The following is a 19,189-nucleotide window of genomic DNA, read 5'->3' on the forward strand; positions in this document are numbered from 1 at the left end:
GATTTTGGCGACGATTTTATTTTGCACAAAAAAATCCTATAAGGTGATACTACCTCTATCTACAGGATATACGTAGTATTCAATAGTGAGCTACAAGCGCCACTAAATACGGATCAAGAGGTTTTATGTGAAAAATCGAATTATCGCCAAAACCTACAAAAATTGCTTCGACGAACGCATATTTCAGTGATGTATTGCAAACAAAAGATTAAATTTCTTCTGAACTAGATGACAAATTTGGTTTATTCTAGGATCTTTCGAAAGTGGGGCGAATAAAGCTGGCTTGTCGGACAAGTTTTTTGGCAAATTTGGCCGATTGTAGGGTTTGTGGAATTGGCAATTAAAAATTTTGGTGACAATTCGATTTTGGACTTCTCTGATCTTTCGGCGTCTGTAGCTTGCCATTAGATCCACATATTTCAATAAAATTTGAGTGACCTTATAGGATTTTTTTTTTGCGCATCCAATTATGTGTTTAGTTTGCGTGTAGGTCTCGCACACTTCGAGGTGCGAATGAAAGCCGATCTCCCCATTAAAAAGTCTCACTATAGAGAGCAACAGGCCTACAACAGTAATATCATTACACTTCACTCATTGGTCGAAAAATAGGAAGCAGATGGCAGCACTATAACATGCATTACACAGAAACAAGCTTCACATTAGGTTCACAACACGGACACGCACATTCCAACATACACGAATTCGTTGGAAGTTCCGCAGAGGAATATGAATGAGATGCATGTATTGTTTAGGTAGTAGTGTAGGTGTCTCAGAAACTTCCCAAATCCGGGATTTTTCAGACTTCACACATTTTTTTCCCCATAATCGATTATCCACTATAACTCGAAAAGTGTTCGAGATAGGACAGGGTTGGGTTGTTTAATGATTCACTTGGCTCGTCTATCACTCCCCCCCCCCCTCGTTTGGTAGAATAAATAGGTCGGATTCACCCTGTATATTTGTTGCGATCCATGCCCGAAATCAAGCGTAACATATACATTATTTCCAGCAACCACGCATCGTTGTCAAAAGAAAGAATCGCTGATACATGACAATGCCTCAATCTGAATTACACACATGCATGGCGCGGAGAACTCGGTAGAACTGAGTTTCGAATTGAACCGGCAGGGAGCTGAGCAATGTCGCAATATGTAGCATCATATACATACAGTACAGTGGATACTACTGTAATATCATACATACAGTTACAGTAGGAAAAGAGGGAATCTCGCACCACTCCTTCATCGATAAAACTTACAATTAGCTTAGAAGTTCAGTTCGAAATTCCTTGGATCTTCAATAAACACACTGCGGATTGGATCACTAACCATTTTTCCTAACCCACCGGAGACTGAAGGTTCAGGTATTATATTTGCATGCTCGAAATTACAGGACAGTGTGGCACCATAGCTCTTAGGCTTAAAACTATCAAGTGATAAATAAATTCGTCACTCAGAGTACACATTCAAAGATATCCTGAATTTCTTAGAGAGTAATATATATATATATATATATATATAGAATTTTGTTTGCCTATATTATCTGCATCATTTTTCTTGAGAGGTTGGAAGAACGGTTTTTCAAAGAAAATTAAATAAAATTGATATATGAAACACGTTTAAAAAAAAAAAAAAACAAATCGTGTGTAGATGAAAGAGGAAGAATCGACGCATTATCATCCAAACAGTATATCCGATAGCACCCTTCCATTCCTGAAGATTTCATTACTCGTAATAAACGTAATGATTAGGAATTTGTGCATGTGTATTATAAGCCACAGCGGATTAAAGAATGACGCATTTCCCTCAAAGTAACGACATACGTTTTTGCAGACTATACGCAAGGTATTACAGAACATATTCGATAAATTCAATAATGCTCTGAAACGATCGAGTTATGTTAATAAGTTATTATCGGTCCCACGAAAAAAAAACATACATTGGTGACATGAAAAATACATCGCTGAAGGCTCGTTAAATCGGAATACCAAATTTGGTTTTAGATTAAAAACATTATTTTGTTTACTTCAACATATGAATATATATCAGAGGACCTACTCCTAGAATATTCCAGGAAAATCATAATTGGAGTCCTTCGCTAATTCAAATGCTGGTAAAAATTCAAGGACTAAGAAAGAAAGAGAGAAAAATTACTAATTAGCAAGAGCCATTTTTTTTTCTTTCCTGTTTTTAGAATTAAAAACAATTCTTCTTGTGAAACCTTATATTCTCAGCTGATTTTTCTTTTTACCTTCAGCTGCTAAATTTGTTTTTACGAAAATTGATCTTCTCTCTAAAAAGAAAGAAAAAGGTGAGCCTGAAGAGAGGACGCTAATAAATGAAACTCTAATAGTGACTTATTAGAATATTGCTATTAGGACTAACATGACCTAACATTTAAATAAAAACCTCGTTTGTCGTTTCGATTGAGCAAAAAAAAAGCAGTTGAAAAATCCGAGTAATAATTATCTCATGACTGCGTTCATGTAAGAATAAGTAAATTAGTTTGAGCCAAATAATTAAGCTAAGCACTATTGTAACCGTATATCTATTGCAACTCTGCCAATTAAATGCAGTAGTTCGATGAAGCCATGGTTGGGTTTCAGGGAATGGAGGGGGGGGGGGAATGATGACAATTTATGAGTCATCTCTAAGATGGCGAAAATTTTAGAGAAGATATATGGCTGGAAGTACATCTTTGCCTCGGGAGAGTAGTTACCAGCTATCTCTATAAGACTTACTGGATATAATTCACACATACAATTAATTATTTGTGATTCATATAGATATCGTGTGTTTTGAAACATCCACTGGTTACACAGGTTGGACGAGAAGTCCTGGGCATATTTTAAAAATCAATACCAAATCTACCAATTGACATAAAAAGGTGAGGTTCGCACTGAAGTAGCCTACTTATCGCGGCCCAGTTTTAATTTTTATGAATTGAAAAAAGTTAAAATTTCACTCACAGATGGCACTGTGGAACGAAAAACATGACTATACGAAAAACTATAACACATAAAATGCATAAAAAAAGTGAATAATTAATGTTCATGCTAAATTTGCGTTACATAAAAATATCACAAAAAAATTTGCGTAATGAACACCACCCGTTTCAGTCCTAGCAACATCTAAACGAAAAGTAAGGTTGATCATGTTGAAATGACACACATAGTGATTTTTCTAAAGTGAATAGTGGAATAATAACTGAATAATGCCATATAAATGATGCACTACTAAAGTGTCTGTGCTGCCGACTGGGCTTGCTCTTGCGCCAAATTTTGGCGTGAACTCATCTTGTACTGATTAAATATCTCTGATTGGTGTCTCTGGATTGTGTGAAATATTATAATGTTTGGGGAAGGGGGTTGAGTAGCATAACATCAGCTACTTACCCCTCCCTTTCATAGATTTTTACCCTTTATTCTTTCGACTGTGTTACTTTGTGTTTTACCTCAATGAGCACTCATTTGCAAAGATCTGTAAACAATCCTCTCCTGGCTCGTCATTCCCTACACATACATACACAACTCACATACATGCACAAACTTGTCTTTCCCCTTCACACACCATCCTTGGTGATCTGTAAGTCAGACAGCCTACGAAGGCTAGGCGAAGGAGACGGAACGTTCAATTCTGGTCTGGAACAGTAAAGCAATGTATTCAAGAAACAATGTCTCATTGAAACTAATATTCAACATACTTTGAATGTAGAGGTGCGACTTTTTCGCTGTCTCTTCGAGGGATATTTTACTTCAATGCTTTCCTCTCGGTCTCATGACTTCGATAACACACATTTGACCTGATCCAATACTGGCTGCGGAGGTGATTCCGACATTTTTTGCATATTTCGTCAATACTGAATCCTAAAAAAAGACAGAGAAGAAATAATTAAATAATCGCTCTACAAACTATAAAAATAATATCAAGCACATCAATATCGTTTTACGAAAAATGTAAGAAATGTATAAAAATTCTACGGTTGATTTTGAATGAGGAAAAAACTTTTTTTCCATGTTCTCTGAATGGTTTTAGGGGTATATTAATGCTGCTGATTTTAAAACTGGCGTTGGTTTTGCCGAATTGGCTCTAGTTTTTTTAGAGAATGCATACTTTCAACAATGTGATTTGTATGCAGCGTATGGTATTATACTACTGAAAAATTTAATCTTCACTTTCATCTCAAAAACTAGAGCCAATTTGACAAAATTAATGCCAGAATCAGCATCCCAAAATTACTGAAATACCTTTGCCAATGATTTACTGTATTTATTTGTAACGCAAAATTTCAGTGTGACTTGTATGCTGCTTATTTATTTATTTATTTATACAATAATGTTGGCCGAGGCCTAAACATGAGAATGAGGTTGATGATGACAGAAAAAAAGTATTATGGTATTATCATTGAAATTTAATTTTCATTTTGTCTGAAAACCTAGAGACAATTCAACAAAGCCAATGCCAGATGCGAAATCAGAGCCTTAAAATCATCTTAAAATCACTGAAATATCTTTGAGAACAAAATCAGCATTGAGTAGTGATATCAGCAAAAAATAAGACTTTTGCTGTGTTGGGTCGAATGTCCTAAGACAGAGAAATTAGGGGAAAAAAAATTAAATTTTCAAGCGGCTCTCAAAATAAAAAAATCGTCAATTAGTAAAATTTGCGGCTTCGGAAAATTTTTTTTATTTTAAACATTTCTGAATCCAAATTCGCTGAGAAACCGGTGATTTAAATTCTTAATTGTTACTACTTTCAGTTTTTTTCGAAGCCCTCAATTTTTTTTATTCAGCAAAAAAGGGATAAAAATCGGGAACATCAATTTCCATTGGATTGTTACTGTGTTAATGTATTTCGTTATAATAATTACAGATTTGATTAATTAACAATTTCTGGATTAGGGACTGAAGTTTACTCGTCTATAAAAAATAAAGGCACACATGCAACTGGACCCAGATATAACAAACTCCTGTTCAACGAATTTTTTTGGAAGTTCCTGTAAGCGTTTGTACTATATATATCCCGATTTAACGAATAAAAATGTCGGTCAAACTGCACTTATAGGCATAATATTGAAATAAAAATAATTCTATTTCCAGTCATGTTCTCATTACCACGAAAGGCTTAGATATTATCACGCGAACTTGATGCACTCAACGGTAGGTATCAAACATCTGGCAATAACCATTTTCGCGTATTTCTAATAATCATTTCTTCAACCGTGAAACATGTCTCGTTCCAAGTCTTCCAACACGTCAACGGGGATCACAAGGCGAAAAACATCGTAAAGATATAACGGCAAATTTCAGCATCGTTTCTCGAATTCCTAGGAAAATCCGCCCCCCCCCCCTAATTCGGCGAAATTCATTGCATAAATCTTGTACCTCGACACCAAAGCGAATTAATTAATACCCAACGATGCATCGCCGATTGTGTCCATTTCCCCTCCTCCTTCATATACATACGCAACAAGGAGGGAGAAAGAGAGAGTCCCATACACAGAGATAAACTAACTCTCTCTCTCTCTCATCAAACACACGCAAACAGCCCAAGGGCCAGAGCAGTAGCAGCAGCAGCAGATGGAAGACATACCAGGGACAGTGCGAGAGAAGATAGATGCACGCGTAACAGAAACAGGGCATCCAACATCGCACAGGAACGTGATTCCGGGACATATAACGGTAACACATCAACGTCGAGAACCATTAATTCGTTAATTGAATTATATTGCCAATAACCTCCTAGTGGTCTCGGCGTGCTCCTGGTAATGAGGAATGCGCGTCGCCCGTTCTCCTTGATCAATGACGAGCGAGTCTTGGGATCGGGTTCGCTGGTACAGAGACAGAGACTCGTGCACCTGTGGGAGAGAAATAGCAAATGGGTAGCGCGGGTAACAACACTGTTCCGGAATCGGCTATTTCATTTATCAGTGCCGTGCTCTGAGAGCAACGTGGCCATTTCATTCCGCCTCTTCCCGTCCATCTCCCTCACTTTGGTTACGCAAGACATACAAAACATTCTGTGTCTCCTACTGGGTTCGCGTCATTGGTCCTCACGGCATCTCTGGTAATGCTATAATCTGTTAGGAAACTGGGTTGTTTTCACGCGAAAACTAGAGAATGGTCGAAAAGCCTCAGGAAAAGGAGATCACGGGAGTAAATACAGTGTCATTGTTGCATCTGATTGGCTAATGTTCTGGATGATGTCACTGCTGGTTTTTTTTTCTTTACATTATACAGTAATACTCCGACTAACACTACCCTGAGTTACGCAATTTTCTGTGAAAAATGTAAGGTTCTTATATTCAAGCACAATCATGGGATTGCTGCTTAAACAGTGGGGCATTACATTGAGAGATAATCAAATAAGAATTGTTTTATTTATTACAACACTATATAGAGGGTGTCCCGTAAGTGCTAATGCGGCCTTTATCTCATAAACTGTTTGTCGTGCAGGTATGGTTTTAATTTAAAAAAATGCTCAAAATGTGTTCAAAAATTATGTTGTACCAGTTTTCAGAGTGAAAATACAGCGTGTAACAAAATAAAAAATTCAAATTTTTATACTGTTTCCCCCGTCTTCTAACTTCCAGTTAGAAAGTTGTTGCCCTGTCTCTCCTGAGGCCAACAAAAAAAATTCCACATTTTCAAAGGGCAATATTTACTGAGATATTTGAATTTAAAAAACGGAAACCTGAATTCCTGGAGCACTTGAATAATGCGGAACTCACACAGGGTTACTTCAGCAAGAATCAACAACCTGCGACATGCCCAAAGTTTCCATAAAACTGATTGAGAGTTCTTTTCCCACATCGGCATACCCAAAGGATTGTGAAACCCCCCCCCCCCCGCGCCCTCCAGAATTCAGCAGCCCTGATTTCTCCCTCTAGGGTTTTTTGAAGGACAGAGTGTACAAAACCAAACCTCACACATTACAAGATTTGAACAACAAAGTTTCTGCTGCGATCAGTTGCATCACCGAAGGTAGCAGGGCATGCAACGAGTCTACGAGGAAATAAAACATAGAGTGGCCACGTGCCTTCAAGAAAAAACAGCGCCCACTTTGAACAACTGCTCTGATCACAACTAATGACACTCAAACGCGCAATTCAGGGTCAGTTATATATCAAATACATAATTATAAGTACGGTATCTTTTGTAAAAAACCTCATTTTGTGAGGCCGGTTCTATATGAATCGCAAAATCAATTCCCGAACAACACAGAGAAGTATAGAACGATTCCGTGTATTAAATACAATAGATTGCAACGTGCTTGTGAAAACCACTTTGCTTGTAACAATAGAATTTTCTGTGATATTATCCGAATCATCACAAATTCAATGTGTTGTGGTAGCTCATAATAATAATTCTGATATTTATTCTCTCACTGCATCAATTTCCCCATTCGCAAACGGCAGAAATATCCACACAAAGACAAATTCCTGGCGCACTTCTCCACGCACGATAAAGCTGGGCAATCGCATTCCTCGGATGGCTACCGTAGCATTCCGGAACCGAACTTAACAAACGAGAGCTCATTCTTTTATGGCTCGTGACATTTCCATGAAAGTGTGCAAACAAAAACGAGAGAAAAATATATGTGATAGCACACACGTACACACTTACACTATGCTATTCTTTTATATCACAACGTACATTCCCACTTTTCTTTTTATCAGTGTCAGCAGCTGACGTCAGACCCGTGTTTATTCCCATTTCTGCCCCTTTCAAAGACTGGGGAATGACTCAGCAAATATTTTATAGACACGGGAGACTCGGATTAAGCCTGGATATCGGAGTTGTCTCAAATAGCGTAGCGATAATCTAGATGATGGCATATAAATCGGAGTCAATATTTATACGAGTATAATAAGATCTGATGATGAGACAAAATATCGTGCTACTGAAGATATAATTCGTGATATTTCTTTGTTTATTTTAACCCATAAAAATCGTTTTAGACGCCCGTTCAAAGTCTAGCTGGATACTACTGATAAGGTATTTAGATCAGCCGACTCAGCGGAATCAAGCCACAATAGCCTATTGAGAAAATTCTATTGATAATCGAGAGAAGAAGTAGTTGAAAAAATAAAAGAAAAATGGTGCAATGCTGCGGTATGCGACGGGAATCCCTTAAGCCGATTTTCAAAGAACATTAAATAGCCTTCCAGAGAGATTTCCTTTGAAAGAGACGATTTCGATAGATGTTCATGGTGAGACGATCAATATGTGCTTTATATTTCAGAAGATGTATGCTCAGATAAACAAATACACCCAAACTCGGTTATAACGACATAGAAGATTTTGGGAACTTTTGTCGTTATAACCGAGGTTGACGTTTTCAAGAGATTTTTTGACGGGAAATATTTGTCAGATTGTAATCAAAAACCAGCAGGAAATTGCAATTTTATTGTAGTTTGAGGGAACATATTCGATCGATCAAGAAAATACGGGACACACTCTAATTCTCCCCTAAACTATCACCACAATTATCGGCAAAATTATCAATTATTCCATATAAATAACTCTTGGTGAGAAACTCAGAGCTACAGCAAGTCTGCAGTCATTTAAAACGTAATTCACGGGGAAAAAAAAGTCATGGCAAATATGTCAGATTAGTGTTTTTATTTGTATTCATATTGATTAGAAATAACTAATAAATTATACAAATTATTTTCACCACTGATTTTAGTGAAGCTGATTAAAATAAGCTTTGTTTCAAAAGACAGGGCATTTTATAAACGAAAAGGTCAGGATGGACAAAATTGCTAAATGTTCCGTATGCGTGTCATAGTATCACCCTAATTATGATAAATAATGCAAAATTTCGCCGCAAAACGTGTCGTTACATCCTAATTCATCGTATTTTCATTGACGTTGATAGCAATGTGCCTTAACATTATTATCTATGGGAATCAGCTGGAAACACCAATTCTTCAACGGGTCGTTATAACCCAGTCCAACTGTAATAGAACTTCAAAAAAATTCTATGGAATTATCCGAAGACCAAAGAGTTGTATTAAATTATTTCGTGTGAGATGACATGTAAATTTTAATCCGAAGAAATCAATGGGTTTTTTTTTTCGAACCATGGGCATGAGCATAAAGAATAATCCTTGGGCTATAACGAAAGGTTTTATAAAAGCAGTGGAGTCTCAACGAGCGGGCCCAACTAGGCACAGCCCGCGGGAATCAACGGCGGGGTGGGGGGGGGGGGCTCGTGCTAATGAGATCAGGTTACAATTTTCGAGTCGTTATGTAATTTGGTAGGCAGGTAAGACTACTTCTAGCCAGGTGGGGGGGGGGGCGGCAGGAAACTCACTAATTCAGGGCCTATGAAGATCCCAAGACTGCCATGTGTCAAAACCTTGTGACGTAAGTCGCTATGCAACTCTAATTATTCAAAAAAGCATGAATGCTTTAAAAATATCATACGAAATAGTAGGAAAATCTAAAAATACTACTTGGATGAGAAATAAACCAACTTATTATTTTTACATCGTCATATTCTATTTTTTCGTAAAGGGCATCATGGCTTTCATCTTATTGGTAAAGGGAGTTCCTGACGTCCCATATATTCGCAATAAATATGCGGGACGCAAAAGTTAAGAACCCGTCTTATAGGATTGGATCATGACTTGTGAATAAAAGTGGCGTTCTTTATATTACCTCGTTGAAATTGAAGAAGCAGAAGGCATTTCTACAACAATAGGGATGGTCCGAGACAAGACAAGGTTTTTCCGAAATTCCATGCATTGACGCACTAAGCGTCCGTCCCAGCCTACAGTAGCTTCTTCGAGCGCCTTTCCCTACCTCATTACATTTCTCGAACTTGAAGCATCTCGTTGACTTACGTGTATCTGTCACGCATTCCCTTGAATAAGTCTTTCTAACCCTATATTCCAAAATGATTCCGATTTGCGTTTTTGCACCTTATTTCTCCTAGATTTTGTACTTTACAGTATTTTCTGAAACGACCCGTACGTGCGGCATACCTTCAGCTTTTTCCTACCAACCCCCCAAAGACAAAATGGTATACTCCTTGTCTGTAACACCCACCATAAACATGGCCATAATAAACGCAGACAATATACAGTTGATAAAAGTAAAAGCCAGGCGTGTAACTCCCTGGAGGGCACGTTTCACTGCAGATAATAAAAGGTTATTTCAAACAGATAACACCAAGGGTGGTAAATAAATTTAAGGGAAGAAGTTGGAACGCAAGATAAAAATAAATAAATAACACACACACACATAAGAAAATAAGGCATCGAGGCAAGCAGATGGTCTCTCTCGAGGGCAAAAGCTCTGGTAGCTTCTTAATACTCGTATCTTTCGCTGTGTATATGTTCTGCTTCTCTATTGCGTTCACACCAAGAAAATTTCCAAAGAATTCTCTCTCCCCCTCTATCACTATTGTGCTTCATAAATGGACTTCCAAGACGGTTCTCCTACTAGGGGGCATGTTGGCAAAACTTTGGGTGCCGGGATGAATGGCTTCACACACCGAAGATGATGCTCTCTCTTTCCGACGAGAAAAGAATGAGAAACATATCTTCACACATGAAGAACTGGGTCACCTCCAAGAAACTTGTCATCAACGAGAAAAGGGAAGATGGGGAGGGGGCATGAGAACATAAAACGCCCATTGCTACCAGTACAGTATTTCCATTGTTGAGAACTTGCCTTCAGGGGTGATTCTTCCGCACAACAAGTTATTAAGATTTTTTTGAGTACCATTAAAGATAAAATTCAAAAATCCTTGATTGAAGAAGACATGACTTTTCTCCAACTTTTTTTAAATGATTTCTTGAGAGGAGAAAAAAGACTTGATAGTAGATGTGAATTTTTCCATTAATACAAATACAACGCCACAACAGGCAAATTGCCCAACGAGGTGGCTGACTTAAGAACATAATGGATCCCCGAGCAATTTTTTGGAAGCCCTACCTACTACTGCTACACCCCCCCCCCCCCCGCGGAACCCCCAACGAATCGGTACATGCGGAAATGTGAGTGCACGTGTAGTGAAACCTGACGTGAAGTTTTTTGTTTCTCTGTAGTGCTTGTTATGTGTAGTGCTGCCATCTGCCACCAGTTTTTCTAACTATGAGTGAAGTGTTATGATTGCATGATTTATCGTTGTAGGACTGTTGCTCTCTGTGGCGAGACTTTTTTAACGGGGAGATCGGCTCGCATTTGCGCCTTGAAGTTGGGAACCACAGAAAACCAACTTCAGCCGACCACCACTGTGGGGTTCGAACCCAGATCCTCGCATCGCGAGTCCGTCACTATAACCATTCGACCACCACAGCGGCAAACGATTAACAATTCTTAACGATTAACTTATTGAACGATAAATTCCTGAATTAAATTTCAAAATTTTTAGTCACTTCAATACTGTCACAACCATGAAAGGGTGGGGGGGGGAGACAGCATAACTTAGTCACCATATGCAATCCTGGGCCATTTACGTTTAACCTTGCTGCACTGTTTGCATTTTCCATACACCCGACTCGTTTGTTTTCACTTTAATATTTGTTTATTGTTGAAAAAAAATTCAAAGACCTTCAAACCTTTGGAACAATTCTACACAAATCCAATATTTTCTAATTTAGTTATTAAAATTTTACTTTTAATTAATACGCTAATTAATTACAATTATGGAGATAACTCTCTCTTAGTGTAGGTATTAAAAACGCTCTGTGTACTACTACTAGACCATACATGCACCTCGTCGACATTCCTCTGCTGAACTTCTGACGAACTGGTACATGTTGTGAACCTAATGTGAAGTTTGCTACTGTGCAATGCTTATCATGTGTAGTGCTCTGCAAACTACCATTAATTTTTCTAACTATGAGTGGAGTGCAGTGATTGAATAATTGTACCGTTGTAGGCCCGCTGCTCTCTGTGTATGTGGCGAAACTTTTTTAAAGGGGAGGTCTCGGCTCGCATTCGCGCCTCGAAGTTTGCGAGTCCGTCACTGTGACCACTCGACAACGACAGCGGCACCGGTATACGTCTGCTTATACTACAAAAAGAAGAACGGTTTTCAACACACAAACGTTATACAGAAAGAAATCTGTATAACGTCAACCAGTTTTAACGTCACTTCGCTTATAACGTCAGTTTTTTGAAGATCAGTTGTTTCTGATAAATATCTCCTTATCTGGAAATAACAAAATGGCGTTTTAATGATGCTTTTTTTCTGAAGCGAATGTAAGTGGTTTGGGGGGGGGGGGAAGAGGATTAACAGTGAGGCAACCCTGTGATCCGACAGTTTAACCCTGTTTTTCTTTAATTTTCACAATATAAGTTTACTAGAAATCTATAAGACATGGAGCTTACTAGAAGTCCTGTCCAAAAACCGTGTTGCTAAATGTGTGGACAGCGATCACAATCTAAATTAAAAACTTTGTAATGAAAGGAAATCAGAAAAATTTCTATTTTATCATGAATATTTTTATACAGCGTTTTATCATAAATTGCGCTAATATTACCATATTTTAACGTGCACAAGGAACCCCTGTTTTGTCAAAAATAGGAGGATTTCTCATACATGGATAGTAGTGATTTCCAACGTGGGCGTTAACACCCCCCCCCCCCCGGGGGCGATGGAATGTTCCAGGGGACGGTAAAAGCTACGGGTAGGAAACATAGGATTCTGTGGGTTAGATTGCGATGGGTGAAAACAAATTCTGAATAAGGGGGCGACGGAACAAAAAAAGATGGGAAACCATGATGTATAATATTATACATGTATATCAGTTTCCCAATCTTTTTTGTCCCATCGGCTCCTTCTTGAGAATTTTTTTTCCTCCATCGCCCCCAACGCAATCTAATCCATAAAATCCTATGTTATACCCGTAACTTCTACCGCCCCCTTGGAACATTCCATCGCCCACGGCGAGGATCACTGATGTATATTAACAACTTTTTTCCCCTCCAAATTTGAAGATAAAAAAAAATCAGTGATTTTTCTGATACAAGTTAAAATAACGCACGTCATACATTCCATCTACATTTCATTTATTTAAAAACGAGTTCGTATTCAATCATAAACTCCGATTATATTCTACCAAAAATTAGCTCATTAACAATCGTAAATTTCGTTTGCATTCAATCATAATTCTGCAACGAAAAAAATTCAGTTTATAAACCCACCCTTTCCCTCACAATAAATTCGATTTATATTTTATCCTAAAATTCAATTTTATATTTTTGAATTTTTATTAAATATCTATTGATATAAATTACATTTATATCTCATAAGTTACATTTATACGTGTATTTCCTGGTATATATATAAATTCGATTTATATATATTTTCCATCTAAAAATACATTTATATTTCCGTGTATCTAAAGTTCGACTTATATATTAATCAAAAATGCGATTTTATTCAATCATGAATTCTCTTTATATTTCATCACAGCAAGCGGCAAAAATTCCCACCATACTTTCAACCGAAAATTCACGCATAAAATTCGTTTATAAACTATTCAACCAGAAAAAACTTTCATATAAAACATTATTTCTAATGTATTTCTATCGTAAATACCGTTTTAATATAATCAGCACGTATGCGCGTAAGTTTTGCCAAGCACAGTAAAAGGTAGAACACAATTTATACGATTACATACGGAGTAGAAATCATGTTAAGTGATATTATCATGAGAATGATATACAGTATATAAGTATGTTAAGGTAAATGTGAAAAATCGGTTATATTATAGATACATAATAACCGGTAATTATGCATACTTACCAATCATCTTGCGGGTGATTAGGCACAATAAAAAAATGTTGGTAAATTTGATAACTACTTGAAATTTATAGCCTTTATCTGTGATTATGCATAATATTTTAATTGGCGAATTGGATGAATATGAAAAAAAATTCTCAATGAGTCTAGCATGTGTAATGAATGTAGTCGGATCCCGATATAATGATAACAAATTTCACGACCATACCCTAATATAATGCAATACATGTATAAATTATCATGTATAGAAGGAATGGCCAACAAGCGGCGCAGTATGGCCATGGTATCCGGAGCGACCCGCGAAGCACATCGGGTCTTCAGGTATCGGCGTCGATGTCAGAGGGCAGTCTTGAGAGCATCATGTCACCCCCTCCTCGTCCGAAGTGAGTTTTCTGAGGCCCACCTCACTGGAAATGCTTTCCTACAAATTAACATGCTTAGTCTCGAAAACTTCAATCACATCTATTTTTGTGAGCCTCGCTTCCTCCAACCCGTGCCCGGATGGGCCCCAGACTGGCCTATGTCCAACGTGTATGTAGGTAAGATAAACTTCTACCGATGTATGCTATACATATACGCAAATCTCAACATTGCGATAATAGAATTTATGGCTCAGACAAAAACAATTTAAAACTCTACAAATTTTTACAGAAATAAGAGAACATCCGTGAATATTTCGCTGGACCGGAGCAAATGCTTATGCCCCGTTAAAACGGGGGATTATGGTCTACGCGTTAAAATTCATGGAGTGCATGTGGATCTAAAGTAGTCTTGATTGTGCCACGTCTTGAAAAAAAGTTGTCCACTCCTCATGTATATCGTATAATACGATTTATCATGCTTACCAACGATGCGACGCTTCGGTACTATGCATAATCGCCGGTAAAAGTGATAAATTTGTCAAACTTACCAAAATCTGCATGGCGATTATGCCCAATAACCGGCTACTATGCATATAATAACCGTATTATCACATTTACCGTAGCATATATATTACGTAAATAAATGATTCCAAACATCCGGAACAATCCACAATCAAGGAACTGATAGTCGAAATCATGAACATCCAAAACCCAAAATAATTATCATCGTTTGATTCGAAAACTAAATTATCTGATTGAAAATCAGGGGGAAGAATATAAAAACTAAATAACAAACTTTTATGGGTGAAAAAAATAATACCTCAGCATCCATTGCCTAATTAATTAGCTTCAATTATAATGAAAACTTCTCACTTGCTATTCATTAACGGCAATCTCTGCATCATCCTAATTAACAGACTTGTTTTTTTTTTGTTTTGGTTGTTTTTATTTCCTTTGTTTCCGATGGTGGAGTCATAAAAATAATGGAAGCTCGATGCGATTTCCGTTAAGTTCCAGAAACTTGGATAAAAATTTGTGTGGGATGAAAGAGAGCGAAAACATCTCAAACAAATTGAAAAAGACAAACTAAACAACTCTCAATTTTTTTTTAACAGCAATTAATTCATTGAATGCATTTTTTCCCCCCCAATCCAGTTTTTTTCCACTTTTTTTTTTGAATCATTATATAAATCCGTTTTTTCCCCCCTGAGAAAACGGTATGTACGTACTGTGTGACTAGACATTAATTAATGAAATCCATGTATAATTAATGCAGTTGTTAGAACGCCCACTCTGAAAAAGAAAAATTGATGCTTTAATCAGACCTGGTGAACTTTGACCACGTGGAATAATCAGCTCCAGGAAATACAAATGGATTCTTGACAAAAAAAAATATCCTTGACAATTCTATTCAGAAAATGTTCTGTTTTTCTGAATTAATGATTAACAAAATCCTTCCATTTGAAATGAAAAATTTTAACGTTTCTTCAATTTCGAAGGTAGTGATATTTACGTACTTCTAATTGAATCAATAGTTCTTAGCGGTTTCTGAATAGTTATATATTTTTTAAAGGTTTTATGATCTTTAAGAGATTTCTAGGTAGTAATGATTTTAACAGTGTTTGAAGTTGCACTGACTTTTAATAGCGTTCCAAAAGTGGCACTGATCTTTAGTACAGTCGAACCTTGCTAATTCGAGGTCCAGAGCTCCTGGAAAAATGTTCGAATTTTCTAAAATTCCTATTATCCAATTAATCTATCCTGGATCTGTGAAATTACTAAAATTTGCAACTTAATTATCGATTTTTATAGAAGATAATTATTGCCAATTATTAAAATTTTATCATCAGTTACGGAACTGCTTCGTAAGTTTTAATCACTTGTAATTACAATATAATTTATCTTAGCTGCTAGATTATTCCCCAGTTCTGGAATCGGCATCGGCATCGCTGCAGAATTTCTTGACAGTGTTCAAAGCCTGATTTACGGTAAGCAGTTTATAATCGTTGGCTAGGGAATTGTTTCCCGAATTTTTTTATGATCATCATTTTTATGTTATCAAAGAAATATGCTTTCATTTATGTATTACAATCTGCACTTTCCATACTCTTATTGACGACAAAAAGATACATATTTTGGATGTTACACCTTGATATATAGGTTTAAAATCACAATCGTTATTTAGAGGTACACATTCCCGATACACTCCAGCTGAACAAAGTTAAAATACACATTAAATTATCATGAGTAGAGAAAAACCACAATTTTCAAATTATTCTCATTTTTTTAGTCCTTATCTAAATTTTTTTTTTGTTTAACAACGTGATCGGGAAATGCAAAGCCTGATTTCTAAAAACCAAAACTGGCTTCCCCAAACTAAATTTGCTCATTTTCAAATATCATGATTTCTTTTCCCCCAACTTCTATCAAAAAAATTCGAATTGAACAAGAAATTTTAACATTAAATTAGGTAGAAAAATGAAAGAGGAGTTTGTAAAAAAGTTCCAATTATCCAAAATTCGAATTAACCAAGCTCTACTGTAGTTCCCGAACGGCAATGCTTTCTAAAACCGCTTGTCCTCGTTGTTCAGCTTTTTAACAATGGTTTTTGAACGTTTTCAGACAAAACTGGTTTATAGTATTTCTCCAGTAAGATATGATATTTATTCAAATAACAATGCTTTTCCTTTTCTACATATTCCTAGGCAAACGAAAGTTTTTAACAGGCGCCATATTTGTGTACGAGCTAACGCGCATGATTTAAAAAAATTTCCTGGCAACGATGGGTTTTCTAACAGTGTTAGCGACAACAATGGGTTAATTAGGTTTTTGATGCAACAATAGTTTTCGGATGCTTTCCCCTTCAACAATGGTTTTCTGACGGTTCTTTTTTTTCCGCTGCAACAATACTTTGAACCTTTTCCACAAGGCAACGAAGGTTCTTATACGCTTTTGCCGGAACACACACATGCCGGAACGTCATGTGTCAATTGTCTGTCATAAACTTGTTTGTTGTACGTAGTATGTATCTGTCTTCCATACATATAATATAACACACATATAATATAACATAGGGCCATATGTAATGGTACAATCAGCATTCGTATATACATATTTGCCGTGGAAATGTCCTCGGGTAATATTTAGGAGTAAAACTGGGAAATGCGTAAATTTTCATGTTATGTAAGTATTATGCTGAAGGTTTGCCTACTCTACATCTGCCGGACCTCTTAGACAAGACTCTTAGCAGGCCCTCGTGTATTGATTGATTCTTATGGTAAATTTACAGTACAAAAATTTAAGAACATATATTATCAATCCCCTGATAGCTCACACGCTACAGGTTGATAAGCTCCCTCTCCTACTAATGGAGGAGACATTAATTTGGTACAATACACACTATGTATTCGGAGTGTGCCATCTATCTATACATAAAGTACTAAAGTATTACCAATTTCTTACAGAACGGAACGGACCAAGCACGACCAGTCTCTGTCGCTTACGCGGTATAAGCTCATTGCCCTGGAGGGGCGCGGTCGCACCGTAGAAAATTCTGAGTTACAAGGAGGAAAAAAAATAAATAAATTGGGTCCCTATCATGCGATCAAAAGGACCTCTAGTCATGTATGTGCATTTATATACATTTACAAAAAACATCTGCGAAGTCAGACATACAACGAAGAGAATCAGATTACATAATGAGTTAGGCCCATTTCTGGGTACCTAGAGGACCTTTTAAGTAACATGTACTAGTATAAAAGATGGAATGCTCGAGTGGCGTGGTGGTAAGATGCTCGTTTACTACCGTGAAGGTTGCGGTCCAAGGTTCGAACCCGAGGGATGATATAAATAAGATATTTTTCCCTAACGAACTTGAGGCAGACAGCGCCTTCATTTCCAATCCATCTCAGTAATGGCAGTAAATAGCGATATGGCCGGTTAGTGTTTGTGGTGAAGTAGCTTGAAATATAGCACAAATGTGTGCGAGGTTGTACAAAACAAATAAGTAAATTTGAACATTTCCAGGTCTTTTTATATGCATATTTGTTCAACGCTCGAGTAAAATCCGTTGAACTAAACAATGCATTTAGTGCAACAGACACTTATCAAATAAAGCTATCACATCACTGACAGGCTGGAGGTGACCTCCTTGAGAAAAACTGAATTGGTCATAAAACCCAAGGTCACTATACTTGTAATTTTTTTCCACATTCAATGAATAGCTATATACAAGACTTATGTTTCTGGTTTCCCTCAAAAAAGGGGAAAGGAAAAGTCACTCATAAAACGAACTAATGAATTCAAAGAGATTTTAGTGCTCATCCGAAGGGGAAAAAAATAATGAGGCAATTCCGAAATCTCATTGTAGCTAAGAATCTGTAAGAAATAAATAGCAAAAAAAAAAGAAAAGAAAAGATACTACATATACTCGTTGTATGAATGTATGTTACACTGCACATTTACAGATCAAAACAACAAAAGAAAAAGAATGGGGGAATTATACAGATTCGCGATTCCCTGGAGAGCAATGGTCGGGAAATGTTACGCCATTACGTATGACACCAGTAATATGTTTGTTTTGGAAGTTGTTTTTTCCGGCTCCCTTTATCCCTAAAGTAGGAAATCTTCGATATAGCCCACAAATGTGTATTACGCGACTTGTTTTGGCAAAACGCCCTCATTTTTGAAGCTTCAAATAAAAGCAGACCACGAGAAATATAAAATCTGAACTTTTCTTTTTTGACGAAATTGTACTTTGTATTATTTTTTTTCTTACCCACAAAATGAATGATCAATGATACGGGACCAGCATATTATTCCGGTAACACCAACCGATGTGGTTACTATGCATTTCTTTTGGAGATAGGGGGGAATACCATGTTGAAGCGTTACATCCGTTGAACGAGTAGCACAAAAACGATATGACTACCGACAATCGCTAAACTAAATATAATTATATAATAATATAAGAAGCTTTTGAAAGATACTTGCATAAGAAGCTTTTGAAAGATACTTGCATAAGAAGCTTTTGAAAGATACTTGCATAAGAAGCTTTTGAAA

General features: G+C 36.9%; 1 protein-coding gene across 2 annotated transcripts in view; it reads right to left on the minus strand.

Annotated features, from left to right (window-relative positions):
• LOC149089836 (uncharacterized) overlaps positions 1-19,189 on the minus strand; it is a 201,620-nt gene that overhangs the window by 14,776 nt on the left and 167,655 nt on the right. For both annotated transcript variants that reach the window (XM_089250598.1, XM_089250678.1), the window contains one exon: positions 3,703-3,865. The gene's annotated coding sequence lies outside the window, so the exon portion shown is untranslated. The remainder of the gene's footprint in view (positions 1-3,702; positions 3,866-19,189) is intronic.

This window comes from Pholcus phalangioides, unplaced genomic scaffold, assembly GCF_987345545.1.
Source record: "Pholcus phalangioides strain wild (caught in Gottingen) unplaced genomic scaffold, Ppha-v1.0 ptg000001l_1, whole genome shotgun sequence".
In the NCBI taxonomy this organism is placed as follows: domain Eukaryota; kingdom Metazoa; phylum Arthropoda; class Arachnida; order Araneae; family Pholcidae; genus Pholcus; species Pholcus phalangioides.